The following is a 9,251-nucleotide window of genomic DNA, read 5'->3' as shown; positions in this document are numbered from 1 at the left end:
GACATGCCTCTGCGCGGCCTGCTGTAAGTGACCCTGCCTGATCAGGTGGGTTGGGCAAGGTGACCTCCAGGGACCCCTTCCAATCTCAACCATTCTGTGAGTCTGTGAAAATACTTCTTCTAGTCTTAATTTCTTACTCAGCACAAAATACTATATTCCACCTGTCTGGCTATTTTACAGTCTGGAGATGGAAGGGGTCACTGGGACAGGACTGACAGTTACTAGGGTTATGACTCATCTGACAAGTAGGATCCATGCCAGAGGAACCCTATGGTTAGGGCTAGGTATCTGGAGATACCAGGGATAAATGGACTAGGATTAAATTTAAGATTAAGGACAAAGGAGGCAGTGATTCAGAGGTAGCACAAGGCTTGCGAGCCAGGACCTGGAATGCTGTATTACTAGAACTGAGACTGAAAGAACTGAAAAAGCATGGTATGCTTTGTTCTAGCACTGGTAGAAAGAACAAAATAATAGCAAAATAATATTGTGTTCAAACAAATACAAGTGAAGATTATAAAATAAATGGCTGAAGAAACCACTGAGCAAATCTGTTCCACAGGCAGTAAATACAGGTGCTGCAGCTGCTATTGTGGAGACTTCCAAACTAGCCCTGCATCAGTCCCCACAAACTCTAGTGAGGGACACTAGTGAGAAGTGGTGAGAAGAGACAAAATGCAACAAAAAGAGAAAGGGTAAGGAAAGGACAAGAAGATGATGAGAAAAAGTGGAAAGCACTAATCATGCCTTTGCCACAGATGGCATAAAGATGTGAAGAATGAAGCAGAGGTAACACAAAGAAATATAATGAGAACAGAGGAGGAAAACAGAAGAAAGATGAATAGAAAAATGATGAAAGGAGAAAGGAAAAGAGAGCAGCACTTTTCTTCCTGCTCTCTTCTGTGCTATCCTTTACTAAAGAACAGCATTCTTCTTTCCACAATGCAGCATACCGTATGCACTTCCAGACCCTGGAAACCACCCTCCAGCATTTGTAGCAGCTGCTTTTCCTTAACTGGCAATTCAGGGTTGCATACATAAGAGAGACATTCCATCTTTTCTTCTTAAGAAACTACGAAGAGAAGAAATAGGGAAAGACTCCAGGTTTTCATTATGCTGTTGCAAAAGCAGACAACAGACAAGAATAGACATTCAGACCATACAAAGTTTATATGTTGCACAATATTTACTAAGGACATTTAAGACAAATTCCATAATACTGATGTTCACAATAATCATGAGATCACTTGCAAGACTTTTTTTTTTTTCCCCTGCCTCTTTATAATCAGTAAGAGTAGTCTCCATGTTCTGTATTAGATAAAAAAAATAAAAATACAATCTATTTATTTGCCTCTGGAATCACAAGTCTTGTCTTTGCTGAAGAACCTTAGCATGAAGGTAGCAATACCATGAGAAGAAAGAGAATAGTACAATTAATGTTGACAGCAGATCCAGAACACCATACAAATACTACAAAACTGTTGATAACTTATTTTCTTCTTGAAATTCTTTTTCATAAGGATGTTATTTCTGGTGATTTACAACACTGCAGTTTGAGTATCAGCAAGTTAGTGCGAGGATTTGATTAATTATTGCTGCACTTCTCTGCCAAAATAAGCATCAGACCATGAGGTTTCAATTTAAGAACAGCATTGTGCTGATAGTTGCTTTTTAGGGAAGATGCAGAAATTCCCTATCACCAACTGGAATGGGGTCTAATATGTATGAATGGAGCTGATCTGGCTAATACATACTAGGAGCTAATACAACGAGACAGTTTTTCATACAACCTGGAGGATATCCTACCAGCGTGATACAGAGTGCATTGGGGAGCTTCCTGAAAAGTTTTGTTCTCTTCAGGTAATATGAAAAGAGCTCCTAAAATCATTAGCTCTGCCAATCTGACTTCCCCAAGGGCCAAAAAAAGTGCTGGAAGTGCGTAGTTGAATTGTCTGATAAAGTTTGCTACTTTGGATAATTTTAGGTAAAGCTATAAGAGTAAGAGTAATTTTGTGTTTCCAACTTTATGTGAAGAATAGCAAAGGGTGAACAAATCTGTTTCATGTTGTATTGGAATGGACTAGAAGCTCAATAGTGGTGTTTCAGCTATGGAGGAAAATAACTGTTAGCTAAAGGCTTACAGGAAAAAAATGTGAAAGTGGTACAATCCATAAGATCATCTCTGCCCACCTCTGAATGTTTCTTGTGGCTATGCTGTTTCTCAGTCAAACCATACCCCGGGCCCCAAAACTATGAAGCAAACAAAAAAAAAACACCCTAAAAAAAGCCCCCCAAACATGCTGAGCCATCTTATGCTATTAACTGAAGTACTGCATCTCAGAATGGGTATGCTCTGAATCCCAGGGAATTTGTTTTGATCTTAGCAGCTAAAATGTCCTGAGCTGAGAGGGTACCTGCTGTCTCTCAGGCAGATAAGATTTTGCTTTCAAGATTGAAAAGGTCTTCCAGCTCCCTTCAAGCTCTCAGCTCTGATTTCTAGACACAGAAATCACAAATACATTTATATGTATAAAATAAACTTTCACATACGTATAGTAAATGCACATAAAAGATGAAAAGCACTGTATAAACTGTACTAAAATCATAACAATACAGTCACGCATATCAAGTCAGCAAACTGCTCAGTATGCAGAGAAAGAAATGGATTCAAGAGGAGTTCTCTCTCATAGCTAGAAGTGGGCAACCGGGTGTCCTAAGACCATTGCTCCACTGCTGACACAGTTCTACAACCTGCTTTGGGCAGATGTTTCCCAGTGCTTATGACAAAGATCATGGCTGCATCACAAGTCTCAACCTGATTCTTGGAAGGCAGTGAAATAAATAAGTACAATCACACAAATTTCAAAGTTGAGACTTACCCACAAAAACTTGGGACTTGTCTGCATGGATACAAATCTACCTTGTGACTGTCCTGACATATGCATATGCTGTCCTGTGATACAGAAGAAATACAGACACATATACATCTGGGTGGGTTTTTTTTTGTTTCTGCATTGTTAATCTACTACTGCTTTCCACTTTCAGAAATATGGCCACGCATAACTATTTAGTCTATTTGCACAACCATTAGGAATACATGAGGTAAGACCCAGATTCTAACAGCAAAAACCTGAATCAATTCTTGTGCCTGATATTTTCTACCAAGCTACAGATCTCTGAAGTCCAAGAGCCAGTCATAGAAACACCAAGCAAAGGGACTTTGGGGAACTTCAAGCCACCTCTATCTGGGTAAAACTTCTTAATAATCCTAAATTATTTGATGCTTTGCAAAATGTTTCTCTTCTTATAATCACAAAGTTAACTGTTCACAGGTCAGCGCTATACTAAATAGCTCTTAAAACTTAGGCACTAACTCTGCTACACTGAAAACTTCTTTTTACAGATATATTTGAAACTCCTCCTTTAATTTCAGCATCAGAATTTGATTGTGCACTCTACAGATGTGATTTATTTTCATTCCCATGATACCGTATGCTCTGAAGTCCCAGGTACAGAATAGTGATTGAATTATATAATAACAAAAACTAAACCTGTGTGCAGAAATGCACAGAGGAGAGGACTAAGATAATAATATTTCCTTCTTGTTTTGCACTGAATTTTTCAGTGCTATCTACATGATTTTCTTCTGTTTCCTATTCAGAAGAAAGAATCACAAGCAATACCTCTAGCCTGTTTCACTTCATTGTAACTTTGTTCTCTCAAGTGGAGACAAATAAATTCACCTTATTTTATTCAAATGCTCCATTCAAAGTTAAGCATCAAATATCAATATCTAATCGCATGTGATCCATTGTGTTCCTTTTCTCTATTTGCACTGTCATATTTAAAATCTGTTTAAATCCTTCTTCACAATGCAAATGAGCAGTTCCACTATAGTAAGCACAATTATGCATAGAGCAAGCATGGTTTGCAAGAACCTACAACAGCTTCTACAGTCAAACTTGAGAAAGAGGAGACAGCCCACTGGCCAGCCAGGAACCTGGGGGCAGAAGCTCACCTATTCCTTGTGGTACACAGGTCAAATAACTCAAAAGTATGTGGCCATTTTCTCTGTGTCTGACTAAGAAGACAATAAACTCCCGTAGTTCTATCTGGTACTGGTAAGTTGCCTTAAAGATTATGGAACACTCAGACACCTTAGAAAGACAACCAACCTAGAAATGCAGTAGGTTCTCTAGTTCTTAATTTGATGGAAAGTTTTCTTAAAAAAGAAGATGTAACAGTCAAAATCCTTACTGCAACTAATAAAAATATTACTCTTTCTCAAAAAGATTTTGTGCTAAGATTACTCATTCAAAAACCTTTGGTTTGGCTTTCATCCCCACAAGAGTAATTTATTAATTTCTCCTTGCCAAAACAAAAAGATCCTTGGCTTGAGAAAGTGGCATTAAAAGTAACCAGAATGCTATTTATAAACAACCTCAAATGGAACCTGCAGGTACAGAACTACCTGCAGCTCTAACAAACGTCCCTGAACACAAAAAGAAGGCATACCTGAGGTGGACAAGCTTGGAGTACTCAAGCAGAAAACAGTCCTTGAAATACTGCCAGTCTAAATTTGAATCTCCCCTCAACTGAGCGTCAAGGTTATTCATACAAAGATTATGTAAGCAACTTCTAATACTTCTTTACAAATACAGCTGTGTAGAAACTTAGAATAATCATTATCATTGTTGTTAAAAAGCAATTAGACAGCTTGCTTATTCTTTTATCTTCCTTTTTTAAAATCAAGGCCTTCATAAATAGGTAATAAAAAAATAAAGGCAACAAAAAAATCCGTCTTTGTGGCTCAAAGCTTCAGCCTAGTATACCACCAAGAGAAGAAGAGAGTATTTCCTTTCTTGTCAGCTATCTGCAAATGGAGTCTGTGGAGCACTGATGCTTCAAAATACTCCAGATCCTTGTAATAAATTTGTTTTGTAAAAATTATTAACTTGGAATCATAAGAAACAGGTTCTAGTTTGAAGTATCTCTAAAAGATTATTCGATAAACCTTCTTCAAAGTGAATGTTTCCCACTGTTTCCAATTCCATCAACAAGAATTGTACTACCAAATTAAAACTTTTCTTCATTTCCACTTGGAAATCTTGTAAAATTCTGCCTGGAACAACACAACAGGACAACTTAACAGAACTTTGATTTTTTTAAAAACAAGAAATTTAGACAAATTATTACAGAAAGACCTTTTTTTTTTTTTTAATCCGAAAGACTACAACTGTGGATATACTGAACCTTATATGTGGATATACTGGTCCTATACTGATCCATAACACCAAGCTTCATCCACTTCACCCTCAGTGTTGCTCCGTAATCATTAACTTAAGGGAATCACCTCTTCAAATAAGAGGTCTTAGTTTGCTATTTAGTATTCATGATGATATCAGTCCAAACTGCAGCACTAACAAAACCATGCTGGACTTGAGTGCAGTGTGAGGCACTGGCATGAAATCAGTGGCAAGTAACAGCAACAAATTTCACAGTATGTTTAAATTCTCCCACACCTCCACCAGTTGTTTCTTTGAGATGACTGACAGTCTTTCCTTCTCTTTATTAACAAGTTTTAACACAGTACTACTTCAGTATGCTATTTCTACTTAAACGCAGAATCTAAATTATTTGATTCTTTTGGTGCCTGATGCACTACAGACTCTTTGTACTACACTTGTAGCTAAGGACAGTGTTCATTGGTCTAAGACCCAAAACCAAAGCAAGAACTGGCCAGATGAGTGGTATGCCTTAGTTGTCCTGCAGAACATCAGAGAGAGAAGAGACATCTTCCTACTCATCAGAAAAGAGCCATCTAATTCTCCCTTCATAAAAATTCTGTAGAATGAGCTTCAGATCCATGCTGGCATCCAACACTAGGTCTATGGCATCAATGATATCCTCCATGTGCCTTATTACAAAGGTTTCTTTGTGTGGAGACTTTGTGCTGGCCATTGACTATAGAATGACATTGACTCATGAAGTCCTAAGCTAGAATCAAGAATGACAAGAAAAAGAAGCCATTAAAATCACATTGGAAATACAGGAGGAAAAAACCCCTAACAAACAGAAACAAAAAAAAACCCACAGCACTTTGCTGGATCTCTACTGTTTAAAGGCCCAGAAAACTTTTCCAAGCACTGGTCCAATATAACTACTCATCCCAGCTATTTTTGTTCAATCCTTTTCCTATTTACTAGATCACCAATAATGGGAATGGCAGCATCTGCCTGCTAGAAGCTGGCCTGGTTCCAATAATTCAGACCACGCAAGAGCTGAGAGCTGCCACTTTAATGATATTTGCAGGACTCTAGTTTGGACCTTATAAAAAATGTATTTAAGACAGGCTTCAATTCCTGTCATTAATCTCCTAACCACCAGCCACCATCATACCCTGAAAATATCAGAATACTGTTCTTCTACAATTCACTAAACATACTAATACAGTTTTCTGTTCTGGAGTGTTATTCTTTCCTCCAGTGCATTTATTTTTTGTAAGAATGCCAAGACACATCTTTTCTGTATCTTCATTATCATGAACTGAATTTTCAGTTTCCAGATTCTTACTCTGTAGATATTTATTACTTGATGTTTTACCCAACATTTGCAGCTTGGCCAATTCACTTTCCAGCTGATAAAAAGATCCCATTAGGATTCAGAAGCAAGAGGTTATGTTAAAGTATGGCAAGAAAATGATCTTATTTATGTTTCCTCAAAAGAGAAGCCCTCTAGATGTGTACTAAAAAGCATACCTGAAAACATAAAACCAGAAAATTATTTTAATAAATTCAAACTCTTGATTGTCAATAGAAAAAGCTGAATTACTTGGCCAAAGGGACAGCTCTGCTCTGAGCAACTGCACATACTCTTCTGTTGTATACTGGCTTATATCCCAGTCCTATTCATATCATTTAGACCATTGTTTCACCCAGGCAGAACCGACCCCTCAGTGTGACTTCATTATGATGCAAGTCTCAGCAATGAAAAGAGAGTTAGAGGGTACAATTAAAATGGAAATGCAGATTTTCTTCAGACACCTAAGGGTAGGGAACATTTCTCTCCCCATGTGTGATCACTGTGTGGCATAATTACTCTCTGCTTTGTGGAAGCAAAACTCTTTTTGCATTTTTTTTAAAGAGGTAAATCTTCAGGATCAAAGAAGCTGCTATACAGCTGAGATTAGGTAAAGCAAGAGAACAAACTACTCATTCCTCTTGAATAACAAGCAAGGATTTGGCTCCCAAGTATAAAACTTCCAAAAAACTATTCTTAAAGAAAGCAATTTAGCTCACTCTGCCTACAAACCCCGATGTGAATATTATTTAAAATATTCATATATGCCCTAACTCTAGGCACTTCTGACAAAGAGATGAGGTGACTGAGGCACATGTCTGCTTCCTGATCTACATATGGCAAGCAAAGGAGGAAGATATGACCATAAAGGCATGAGCCTGCATTGGCAGAGTCCTTGGCGTGTGTACCCTTGACCAAAAGAATCTGTTGACTCTTGATCAAAGTACTTTTAAGGGGTCCTATTTACATAACCAGCAATATTTTTTCAGTTATATTTGTACAGACGTATGTGCAAAGAGCTCACTCAAAGTGCATTGAAGACGTACTAGGAATGTTTACAAACTGCTGTACAGAAAATCTGTGACACAGGTCTTTTCATTATTGAATAACTGCAGTTGCACTGATGCAACTACGGTCCGATTCTGATCCATTATGTTGCTTATACTGTTCTTAAAGGAAGGGGAACAGACCAATCAGTTGGAAATCAGAAAAAAACCAAAACGGTAACTCAAGAGCTGGGTGAGGAAGAGCTTTCTAATCTGCAAAACAGAGACCTTTCAGAAATGTTTATAGTATCAGCTAGAATAGGCAATAACCATAATAATCTGGGAACTCAGCAGGAAGGTCCTCTGCAAACATCTGTACTGTATGAATAAAAGAAGCAACCTGAAACACAGTTTACCACTTTAGGTCTGTATCTTATCTAGTCCACTGTTCTGGACTGTATCTCTAAGGCTTCCTTCTTGGTGCAGTTCAATTTAAGACCCCATTGGTCAAAGCGCTTACCTAAGGCTTGAGACACCAAATTCAAATAATTATGAACATGGCAGAACTGAAAACTGGAAATGGATCCCCTGCAACACATTAAGTGTCCTAGAAACTTGGCTGTTGATTATTCTGAAGAATAATTAACACAAACAACGACGTCATACATGTAATATATTATTTTCTATTTCCACCCAAAGTGCAGGGATAGCACGTGGAAGGTCTTTTTATTACACATAAAGATAAACCAAGAAAATTTAATAGATTCTCTAGCATCTATTCAGATATGCAGGCATGATTTACATTTCCATTTTATAATCAAACAGGCTTGATTTAGATTTAAACTAAATGCCCTTTATACTAAAGGCAGTGAAAAAGAAAAATAAATATATGCACAAATCCCACTGATACCAATTTTCTGTCATCTTTGACATGGCTACAGCAATGGAAAGGAGTTTGGAGTAAACAAAGATGAGCCCTAGGGAGTTTTGACACAGACTTTGGGATGATGAGGGCTGTGTATATTGGATATGACTCTGAACCATGCAAGTTGGTAGGAAATTTTTATCAGAATGAGAGAAAGATTAAGCCATGTACATAAATCCTTGGTAGTAATCAGAATGCTCATGCTAGAAATGCCAGACTGGTATCACCTTCCTATTTTTTCTATTAAGTTTCCAGCAAGGTTGACCTTCTGCAAATTCTGCAGAGTATGTAAGCCTTGTGAATATTTTAAACAATACAGTTTTAATCTAATATAGCACTGCAAATGCTGAAGAGCCTGTAGGCTAAGAGGCAGATCATTCAAATGTAAAAACAAATTTGACTGGAGTCTAAACAATGTTGGCCTCTGTTGTAAACTATAGCTTTCTTTTGACATGGAAAGAGAGAATGCATTTTGCCGAAAGGGAATTAGCTTGGAAAGCCTTAGTAAATGATACTGCAATGAAAATAAACTTAGTCCCCCAGCCTTAGCTTCACAGCTGTGCATGAGAAACCTAACAGATCATGCCCCATGTCATGAGTACTCATTAGCTTTTGGCTGCAGCCCATGTCTTGGCCTTGGGATATCATGAGAGCTAAATCACTGATGTCAATCATTTCTCTCCATGATGACACTGCAGTTCTTTGCAGTGAGATGCCACTAGTGTTTGTAGTGGCCTTGCTAATAATAATTTCTGGAAGCA

At 37.7% G+C, this 9,251-nt stretch overlaps 1 pseudogene; it reads right to left on the bottom strand.

The window, feature by feature from the left end:
• Positions 1–905: 905 nt before the first annotated feature.
• Positions 906–6,655, bottom strand: LOC142032361 (leucine-rich repeat-containing protein 9-like; annotated as a pseudogene).
• Positions 6,656–9,251: the final 2,596 nt, after the last annotated feature.

Source organism: Buteo buteo, chromosome 6 (genome assembly GCF_964188355.1).
Source record: "Buteo buteo chromosome 6, bButBut1.hap1.1, whole genome shotgun sequence".
Lineage (NCBI taxonomy): Eukaryota > Metazoa > Chordata > Aves > Accipitriformes > Accipitridae > Buteo > Buteo buteo.
Note: the sequence above shows the minus strand (reverse complement) of the source record. Positions and strands in the feature narration are given on the sequence as shown.